Genomic DNA, 10942 nt, shown 5'->3' with positions numbered 1-10942 from the left:
CAAAGAGATATTCTTTATATATTGAAGACTCGTTCACACCCCCCAAAATGGCTCTTTCTAACAAGCCACCAAATCTCTAAGTCACTATGTGGGAAGATTTGCATAACGCCGCCCAGATGTTCACGCAAAGAAAGGAGGCATACCTTTTATTCTCATTGTAGTCAATCAATCAATCACCTTTATTTATATAGTGCTTTAAACAAAATACATTGCGCCAAAGCACTGAACAACATTCATTTGGAAAACAGTGTCTCAATAATGCAAAATGATAGTTAAAGGCAGTTCATCATTGAATTTAGTTATGTCATCTCTGTTCAGTTGAAATAGTGTCTGTTTTAATTTGCAATCAAGTCAATGATATCGCTGTAGATGAAGTGACCCCAACTAAGCAAGCCAGAGGCGACAGCGGCAAGGAACCGAAACTCCATCGGTGACAGAATGGAGAAAAAAACCTTGGGAGAAACCAGGCTCAGTTGGGGGGCCAGTTCTCCTCTGACCAGACGAAACCAGTAGTTCAATTCCAGGCTGCAGCAAAGTCAGATTGTGCAGAAGAATCATCTGTTTCCTGTGGTCTTGTCCTGGTGGTCCTCTGAGACAAGGTCTTTACAGGGGATCTGTATCTGGGGCTCTAGTTGTCCTGGTCTCCGCTGTCTTTCAGGGCAGTAGAGGTCCTTTCTAGGTGCTGATCCACCATCTGGTCTGGATACGTACTGGATCCGGGTGACTGCAGTGACCCTCTGATCTGGACACAGACTGGATCTGGTGGCCACGGTGACCTCGGAACAAGAGAGAAACAGACAAATATTAGCGTAGATGCCATTCTTCTAATGATGTAGAAAGTACGGTGTTATGTGAAGTGTTCCGGTTCCAGTTTACCTAATTAATGCAGCCTAAAAATCCTTTTACGGATTTGGATATTAAAAGCATATTAGTATGTTATGTGTATGCCAGGTTAAAGAGATGGGTCTTTAATCTAGATTTAAACTGCAAGAGTGTGTCTGCCTCCCGAACAATGTTAGGTAGGTTATTCCAGAGTTTAGGTGCCAAATAGGAAAAGGATCTGCCGCCCGCAGTTGATTTTGATATTCTAGGTATTATCAAATTGCCTGAGTTTTGAGAACGTAGCGGACGTAGTGGAGTATAATGTAAAAGGAGCTCATTCAAATACTGAGGTGCTAAACCATTCAGGGCTTTATAAGTAATAAGCAATATTTTAAAATCTATACGATGTTTGATAGGGAGCCAGTGCAGTGTGGACAGGACCGGGCTAATATGGTCATACTTCCTGGTTCTAGTAAGAACTCTTGCTGCTGCATTTTGGACTAGCTGTAGTTTGTTTACCAAGCGTGCAGAACAACCACCCAATAAAGCATTACAATAGTCTAACCTTGAAGTCATAAATGCATGGATTAACATTTCTGCATTTGACATTGAGAGCATAGGCCGTAATTTAGATATATTTTTGAGATGGAAAAATGCAGTTTTACAAATGCTAGAAACGTGGCTTTCTAAGGAAAGATTGCGATCAAGTAGCACACCTAGGTTCCTAACTGATGACGAAGAATTGACAGAGCAACCATCAAGTCTTAGACAGTGTTCTAGGTTATTACAAGTAGAGTTTTTAGGCCCTATGATTAACACCTCTGTTTTTTCTGAATTTAGCAGTAAGAAATTACTCGTCATCCAATTTTTTATATCGACTATGCATTCCATTAGTTTTTCAAATTGGTGTGTTTCACCGGGCTGCGAGGAAATATAGAGCTGCGTATCATCAGCATAACAGTGAAAGCTAACACCATGTTTCCTGATGATATCTCCCAAGGGTAACATATAAAGCGTGAAGAGTAGCGGCCCTAGAACTGAGCCTTGAGGTACTCCATACTGCACTTGTGATCGATATGATACATCTTCATTCACTGCTACGAACTGATGGCGGTCATATAAATACGATTTAAACCATGCTAATGCACTTCCACTGATGCCAACAAAGTGTTCAAGTCTATGCAAAAGAATGTTGTGGTCAATTGTGTCAAACGCAGCACTAAGATCCAATAAAACTAATAGAGAGATACATCCACGATCAGATGATAAGAGCAGATCATTTGTAACTCTAAGGAGAGCAGTTTCAGTACTATGATACGGTCTAAATCCTGACTGGAAATCCTCACATATACCATTTTTCTCTAAGAAGGAATATAATTGTGAGGATACCACCTTTTCTAGTATCTTGGACAGAAAAGGGAGATTCGAGATTGGTCTATAATTAACTAGTTCTCTGGGGTCAAGTTGTGGCTTTTTTATGAGAGGCTTAATAACAGCCAGTTTGAAGGTTTTGGGGACATATCCTAATGACAATGAGGAATTAATAATAGTCAGAAGAGGACCTATGACTTCTGGAAGCACCTCTTTTAAGAGCTTAGATGGTATAGGGTCTAACATACATGTTGTAAGTTTAGATGATTTAACAAGTTTATACAATTCTTCCTCTCCTATAGTAGAGAATGAGTGGAACTGTTCCTCAGGGGGTCTATAGTGCACTGTCTGATGCGAAACTGTAGCTGACGGCTGAATGGTTGCAATTTTATCTCTAATAGTATCAATTTTAGAAGTAAAGTAGTTTATAAAGTCATTACTGCTGTGGTGTTGGGAAATGTCAACACTTGTTGAGGCTTTATTTTTCGTTAATTTAGCCACTGTATTGAATAAATACCTGGGGTTATGTTTGTTTTCTTCTAAAAGAGAAGAAAAGTAATCAGATCTAGCAGTTTTTAATGCTTTTCTGTAGGATATGCTACTTTCCCGCCAAGCAATACGAAATACCTCTAGTTTTGTTTTCCTCCAGCTGCGCTCCATTTTTCGGGCTGCTCTCTTTAGGGTGCGAGTATGCTCATTATACCATGGTGTCAAACTGTTTTCCTTAACCTTTCTTAAGCGTAAAGGAGCAACTGTATTTAAAGTGCTAGAAAAGAGAGAGTCCATATTTTCTGTTACATCATCAAGTTGTTCTGAGGTTTTGGATATGCTAAGGAATTCGGATACATCAGGAAGATAACTTAAAAAGCAGTCTTTTGTGGTAGAAGTGATGGTTCTTCGACACTTGTAACAAGAAGTAGAATTTACAATTTTGGCTATATGAAGTTTACACAGAACTAAATAATGATCGGAGATATCATCACTTGGCTGAATAATTTCAACACTATCAACATCAATTCCATGTGACAGTATTAAATCTAGAGTATGATTTCGACAATGAGTAGGTCCTGAAACGTGTTGTCTAACACCAATAGAGTTCAGAATGTCTATAAATGCTGATCCCAATGCATCTTTTTCATTATCGACATGGATATTAAAATCACCAACTATTAAGACTTTATCTGCAGCCAGAACTAACTCGGATGTAAAATCACCAAACTCTTTAATAAAGTCTGTATGGTGCCCTGGTGGCCTGTATACAGTAGCCAGTACAAACATAACAGGGGATTTATCATTAACATTGGTTTCTCTGGATAATGTTATATGAAGCACCATTACTTCAAACGAGTTATACTTAAAGCCTGCCCTCTGAGAAATCCTGAAAACATTATTATAAATTGAAGCAACTCCTCCCCCTTTGCCTTTTAGACGCGGCTCGTGTTTATAACAATAATCTTGGGGGGTGGACTCATTTAAAAAAATGTAATCATCAGGTTTTAGCCAGGTTTCTGTCAAGCAGAGCACATCTATTTTATGATCAGTTATCATATTATTTACAAAAAGTGTTTTCGTAGAAATGGATCTGATATTCAATAAGCCAATCTTTATCATTTGTTTATCCATATTGCATTTGTTTTTTATTTGTTGAACCTCAATTAAATTGTTAACCTTAACTTGGTTTGGACGTTTTTTGTATTTTCTAGTTCGGGGAACAGACACAGTCTCTATAGTGTGATATCTAGGTGAAAGAGTCTCTATGTGCTGAGAATTAACTGACCTCTGTGACGTTGTAGTATAGTTGATGCCTTCACCACCATGTCATATAGACTAGTGATGGGAAGTTCGATTCTTTTCCGCGAACCAGTTCTTTCGGACGGTTCGATTCAATAATCCGGTTGAAAAAAACGGTTCATCGGTTCTTTCACGCTCGACGTAATGACGTCATTGGTGATGACGCAATGGCGTCACATCTATCAAACATTCAAATATATAAAGTCAGTAATCATAACTTTAGTCAGTTAAAACCTCATAATCATGAAAAGTTTACATTTGAGTTTTGCAACAACACCTAAATACAGTAACAGCAATAATGTGCATATGAGGATTTAAGTCTTGAAGATATAAAGTAAATAAATTAGGTGTCATCAGCGCAGAAACCATGATCCACTTATTAAACATAATCCACTGCGATGTATTTTGTTATTAAATGAACTTACGTTTCACCAGATTGCCCTTCATCCAAGCCCTCGAAATACCCGCGCTCATAACATTACTAGTACAGAATCAGAATCAATCACCAAAAGAATCCCTTCGGTTCAGACATGCTGTGAGTCAGTCTGCTTCACGCTGAATGGCGCATGCGCAGTATCATCAGTTCATCGGTTCTCAATTCGGACGCGTCCGACAGAAACGATTCTCGGTTGAGTGTACTGATGATCCGAAAACCGATGCAACCGGTTCTTGACTCGAGAACGAGAATCGCTCTAACCGGCACGTGCTGCAGTTCAGTGTCATCAGCTGCTCTACTCGTGTTCATGTTCTGTTTACTACAAACTCAATTTGTCAATGTCATCATTAACTATAAATACTGTACAGATATCTCATAAATCATCCCTTATTCCTATTAAACATAAGAGTCTTTAGAGTCTTAATTATTGTCCAACTTCCCTGAAAACCCATTTGGCCTATACATTATATACAATATACAGATTGGAAACATTAATCTAAAAAAAATAATAATAAAAAAAATCAAAATAAAATATAGTTATTTTATCACACTTTCCGATGTTTAACAAAATACTTACAAAATTACACGCATGCGCAATATCATCAGTTCATCGGTTCTCAATTCGGACGCGTCCGACAGAGACGATTCTCGGTTGAGTGTACTGGTGATCCGAAAACCGAAGCAACCGGTTCTTGACTCGAGAACGAGAATCAGCTCATCGGTTCTCAAATCGGACGCGTCCGACAGAAACGATTCTCGGTTGAGTGTACTGGTGATCCGAAAACCGAAGCAACCGGTTCTTGACTCGAGAACGACAACTGCTCCAGCAGTGGGCGTGTTTGTTCATTATCTGGCGCGGCTGGGTGTTCATCTTCAGTTCGGTCTTCACAGCATTTCATTCAGTGTACTGTTTGAGTAAATGAATTATCCCGGGATATTGGTTTATCCAGGGAGTGTAAGTCACGTTAAAAAAGTTAACAGCTTAAGTAATTTGTGGATTTATGCTTATTGGAGACGTGAACCGTTTCAAACGATTCAGTTCGATTTGGTGAACTGGTTCAACCGGTTCACTAAGAAGAACCGGTTAAATTAAACGATTCGTTCATGAATCGGCCATCACTAATATAGACACAGTTTCAGTGTGAAAGTGAAACTACTTTGTTTGGCCTTTCAAAAGAGGACAGTATCAGCTTAGTCATGCCTGGAGCTGATCCGTGCTGGTCGCTGAGGAAAAACATCAGCTTTGCAATGTGGATCGCCGGATCGCCTTTCACCTAGACAAAGCAGAGCCTAGCCCGGGTTCGTCACATGTGGTTGCCGCAAGCCCAAAGGGCGCTCCTTCATAGAATCCGCTGGCCGAGCCATTCTCAAGCCTGCTCCCGCCTCTGCTCACTCAAGGACGTGGTGCATGACGCTGTTAATTTGAGAAAGCGAAACTACTTTGTTTGGCCTTCCAAAAGAGGACATGACTAGAAATTATGTTTATTACATTTACATTTACATTTACATTTAATCATTTAGCAGACGCTTTTATCCAAAGCGACTTACAAATGAGAACAATAGAAGCAGTCAGGTCAACAAGAGAACAACAACAGAATACAAGTGCCATGACAAGTCTCAGTTAGTCTAGTATAGAACGCATAGCCAGGTATATATAATTTTTTTTTTTTTTTTTTTTTTTTTTTATTAAATGAAAAAAGAGACAAGAAAAGGAAAAGTACTGGTGTTAGAAGGTTAAGTGCAGGCGAAAAAGATGAGTTTTTAGATGTTTCTTGAAAATGAGTAAAGACTCAGCTGTACGAATTGAGATTGGGAGGTCATTCCACCAGCTGGGCACAGTCCAGGAAAAGGTCCGTGAGAGTGATTTTGAATTTCTTTGGGATGGCACCACAAGGCGTTGTTCACTTGCAGAACGCAAACTTCTTGAGGGCACATAGGATTTAACCAGTGAGTTTAGGTAAGTTGGTGCCGTCCCAGTGGTCGTCTTGTAGGCAAGCATCAGTACCTTGAATTTTTATATCATGTTTATAATGGGTTATATTGTTTATGTCTCGTCGCTCCGGCCGGACAGGGCATCACAATATGATAAGGGGCCTAACATTTCCATAACACGCTTGAGGTATTCGCCCAATCACAACGCATTGGATAGCTGGCCAATCAGATGAGCGATGAGCCTTTCAGAATGCGGGCCATAGAGGAGAAACAATAAAGTACAGTTATGTGAACAATAATGTTTTTTTTTTGTTGTTTTTTTTTACCTTAAACCACACAAACACATTTCATTACTCCAAATAATGTTATTTTTATGACCTCTTTAAAACAAAATGCTTTTGATTTTCACATTTTCTGTGCCACTACCTTTTCAGAGTTAGAAGTTTAAAAGTTAGAAATGTTTTTGTTTCACAAAGGCACAAACCACTTTTTCAATAAGTCAAGTCAAGTCACCTTTATTTATATAGCGATTTAAACAAAATGCATTGCGTCAAAGCAGCTGAACAACATTCATTAGGACAGTGTGTCAATAATGCAAAATGATAGTTAAATGCAGTTCATCATTGAATTCAGTGATGTCATCTCTGTTCAGTTAAATAGTGTCTTTGCATTTATTTGCAATCAAGTCAACGATATTGCTATAGATGAAGTGACACCAACTAAGCATGCCAGAGGCGACAGCGGCAAGGAACCGAAACTCCATCGGTGACAGAATGGAGAAAAAAACCTTGGGAGAAACCAGGCTCAGTTGACCTTAAAAGCCATAAAGGACCATGTTATCTGGTTTTCAGAATTTCACAGAAACGAGGCAATGTGCTGATTGGAATGTGGTAGATTAGCTAGATTTCTCCATTTTACTCGAGAATAGTTTTGCACTTCCATTCATCTTGTGGATAATATAAATTATAAATGAGCAACCTTCAGCCCTCATTAAATCAGGTTAACCATATTTCAATGAAACATGTTTTACCTTGAGCTTTGTGCATAACCTGAAGCACAATGCAGATCACTTGTATGTAAATATTGTTCTAAAACATCTCAATTCCAACTGTGGTTGTTGATTAAAGTTTGTAATTATCCTTGAAAAAGATAAGAAATAAGAAAGACAGAATAATAATAATTTCCCATAATAACAGCATGCCTCTTCATTTTCTGCAGAAGGGGGTATGTGCTAATCTGTAACTGTCATTATTTTTCTTGTTTTATGTTTTATGTTGAATGGTCCATGAATTGGATCTCAAAAGTATGTTGCCTAATAACAAAATCATGATACATTCAAAATAATACAGGAAATTCTTTCAGATGTATATATTGTAACGATACAACCTTTGTACTCATCGGGAAGAAGGAGGTGGGAACCGGCACACAATCAAAATTAAACTTTAATTATTCAAAATAAACAAAAAACAGCACAAATAAAAGCCAAAACATAAAATATGTCCCAGGCCTGGTCCTCTCTCGTCCTTCACTATAGTCGCTCCAGTTTTATATCCTTCCATCTCCTACGTGGGACTCGATACTGGCGGTGGGGCGCAGGTGTAGCTCATCTCCAATCACTACACCTGGCCTCACTCCTCGTTCCCACGCCTCTCGGCCCCGCCCCACTCGCCACATATATATATTCAGTACAACAATGAAAATTGTGATATTGTCTATTTAAATATATTATTATTATTATTATTATTATTAATATTATGTATTTATTTTTTATTTTTTTTACTGCAGTTATTTATATTTAGCTGTGAATGTTACACTGATTGCCCTTCTTTGTTACACAGCACTTAAACAGCCCGGATGCTGAGCTGAAAATCTGTCATGAAATGTCTGTGAATAGGTGGTCACTGTCAGTTCCAGTGAAGGATGCAAAGGCAGATTTCTCAGCCTGACTACACAGCATGGTCCTAGCAGTTGTCTGAAGCCAGGGTAACCTAGTATTGCCAAGCAAAACACGATTAGATGTGCTCGATGATGCCTGTAAACTAGGCCTTCATTACGCCTCCTCATTATGCGGGAATACCCTGGCCCTGGCTCACAGTCAGATTTGAGGTAAACCTCAGCTCAGGTTTCCAGTTGGGTTTTGCTGATTTAGTAGGACTCTATTAGAGGGTCTATCACACAGGTGTTAGATGTAAATCACTGTGGGATGAAAATAGAGTGGTTAAAATAGACAAAAAATAGTGAGTGAGAAATGCATTAAGAGACCAAGAAGGAGATGCAAACAGGAATGAAAAAGAGTGCATTACCAGGAAAGAGAAGTGAGGGCTTAACCAGGGTTAGGACCAAATTTATTTTATCTTTTTCTTGTTTCTTTTATCTCTTTCTGGCTCTTTTTGCACACTGGAACAGAATGGTTTATAAGGTCCACAATTAAGTAAAATTACATTTTCTAAGGTGTGTAAGAAATTTCAAGAGGTCTGTACGACCCACAGATCCAGTAGATTTGAAGGGACCTACCTAGGTCTAGTAATAGGACAATAAAACAACTTTTGCAATTAATTTACTAGAGGGAAGCATTTTTAAATAAATGATTATACTATGAACTAGTTAACTGAGTCAAGCCCACTAGGCTTTAAGGTGTCATATGATGTGATTTAAAAATTCCCTTTCTCTTTGGAGTGTTACAAGCTCTTGGTGCATAAAGAAGATCTATAAATTTGCGAAGACTAAAGTCTCAAACAAAGTCTTTTATAAAGAGATATTCTTTATAAAAGCTAAGAGTCAACCATGCCTACCTAAAATAGGTCTTCCTAACACTCCCCCACATTTCCACGTTACGATGTGTTGCAAAACACCGCCCAAATGTTCACGCAAAGAAAGAAGGTGTAACTTTGATTCTCACTGTTGCCACTGGCACAATGTTGTAGAGACACTGTGTGTTTCATTGTGAAAGCAAAACTGCTTTGTTTTTGTCACAGTGTCTGGGTTGTTGTTCCCTGGGGTTCCACTAGATGTCCTCCTTTCTCACGGTGTCTGTCATCAGATCACTTCCTATTCCCTTATTTGGTCACCTTCCTCCTTGTTGTGTAATTGATTGTCCCCCACCTTTCTCTTGTTCCCTCATTATCCTTCTGTCTATTTATACCCAGTCTGTCTTAGTCTGTGTAACGGAGTCCTTGTTTAATGTCGTTTATTATTTAGGTCCGTCAACTCTTGCCTTGTCTTGCCTTGTCTTGCCTTGTCTTGCGTTGCCTTGCGTTGCCTTGCCTTGCCTTGCTTTGCCTTGCCTTGCCTTGCCTGCCTTGCCTTCGTGTCTTGTTTATGTTGGATTTGGATTATGTTTGGTTTTGACCCCTGCCTGGACTGTTTACCCATTTGGATTATCCCAAAAAAAAACGACTTACCCGCAATTGGTTCTCTCGCCGTGTTTCTTGCATCACGTATCGTGACAGAAGGACTCCGTCACTGCAAGAGCCAGCGGTATGTCGACTTATGTCTCCTCCCCAGCCACAGTGCGGGAGAGGAATGGATTTGAAGGAACTCGCCTGGTGGTTTTCCGGGGAACCAGAGGAGGTCGCCGAGGAGGAAGTGGTCGAGAAGATACTCAGTATCACTCTCAAGCAGGACTGCCCTTCGTCCCGGGGCTCGTGTGGGATGGATTAGAGCCACCGTCTCACCATGGCGGACGGAGAGGTGAGAAGAAGCGCACGCCCGCCATGGTGGCGCCACTGCCAATGATGGCCGCTAGATCAGCGCCAAGAGGCAGGATGGACGCCAGCACAGCACCACAACCCAAGATGGCCGCCAACCCAGTGCCGCTGTGGTGCATGGCCACCAACCCAGCACCACGAAGCAAAATGGCCGCCAGCCCAGCGCCACAGCACAAGATGGCTGCCAACCCAGTGCCGCTGCGGTGCATGGCCACCAACCCCGCACCACGAGGCAGGAAGGAAGCCAGCCTCACACCACAGTACCAGATGGCCACCAGCTCAGCACCGACGCTCAAGATGGCCGCTGACTCATTTTTAGACTATTTCTCCATGCTGTCACTGATCCTAGAAGTTCCCAAGACTGTTCACGTCAAAGCTGCTGAGCCAGCACCACAACCCAAGATGGCCGCCAATCCAGCACCACAGCACAAGATAACTGTCAGCCCAGCGCCACAGCCCAAGAGGGCCGCTAATCCAGCGCCAATGCCCAAATTGGCCACCGGTCCAGCACCACAGTACAAGATGGTCGCCAGTCCAGCGCCACAGCCCAAGATGGCCGCCAGCCTAGCACCACAGCACAAGATGGTCGCCAGCTTAGAGCCACAGCACAAAATGGCCGACTCAACGTCTGAGTCGCCAGTCAAGGTGCCACTGTCTCGCCATTGTGGAGGGCGGAGGACGGGGAGACAGGCTGCTACCATTCCTCAAAGCCTGGAGAACGTTCCCGAGTGGGCCGCTGCCGTCCAGGGGGACGTTCCCGAGCGGGCCGCTGCCGTCCAGGAGTACGTTCCCGAGCGGGCCGCTGCCATCCAGGAGGATGTTCCCGAGCGGGCCGCTGCCGTCCAGGGGGTCTGGGAGCCGCTCCGTAGATGTCCTCCTTTCT

The sequence above is a fragment of the Carassius gibelio genome, chromosome A17, assembly GCF_023724105.1.
Source record: "Carassius gibelio isolate Cgi1373 ecotype wild population from Czech Republic chromosome A17, carGib1.2-hapl.c, whole genome shotgun sequence".
NCBI classification, from domain to species: Eukaryota; Metazoa; Chordata; class Actinopteri; order Cypriniformes; family Cyprinidae; genus Carassius; species Carassius gibelio.
This window is presented reverse-complemented; position numbering follows the sequence as displayed.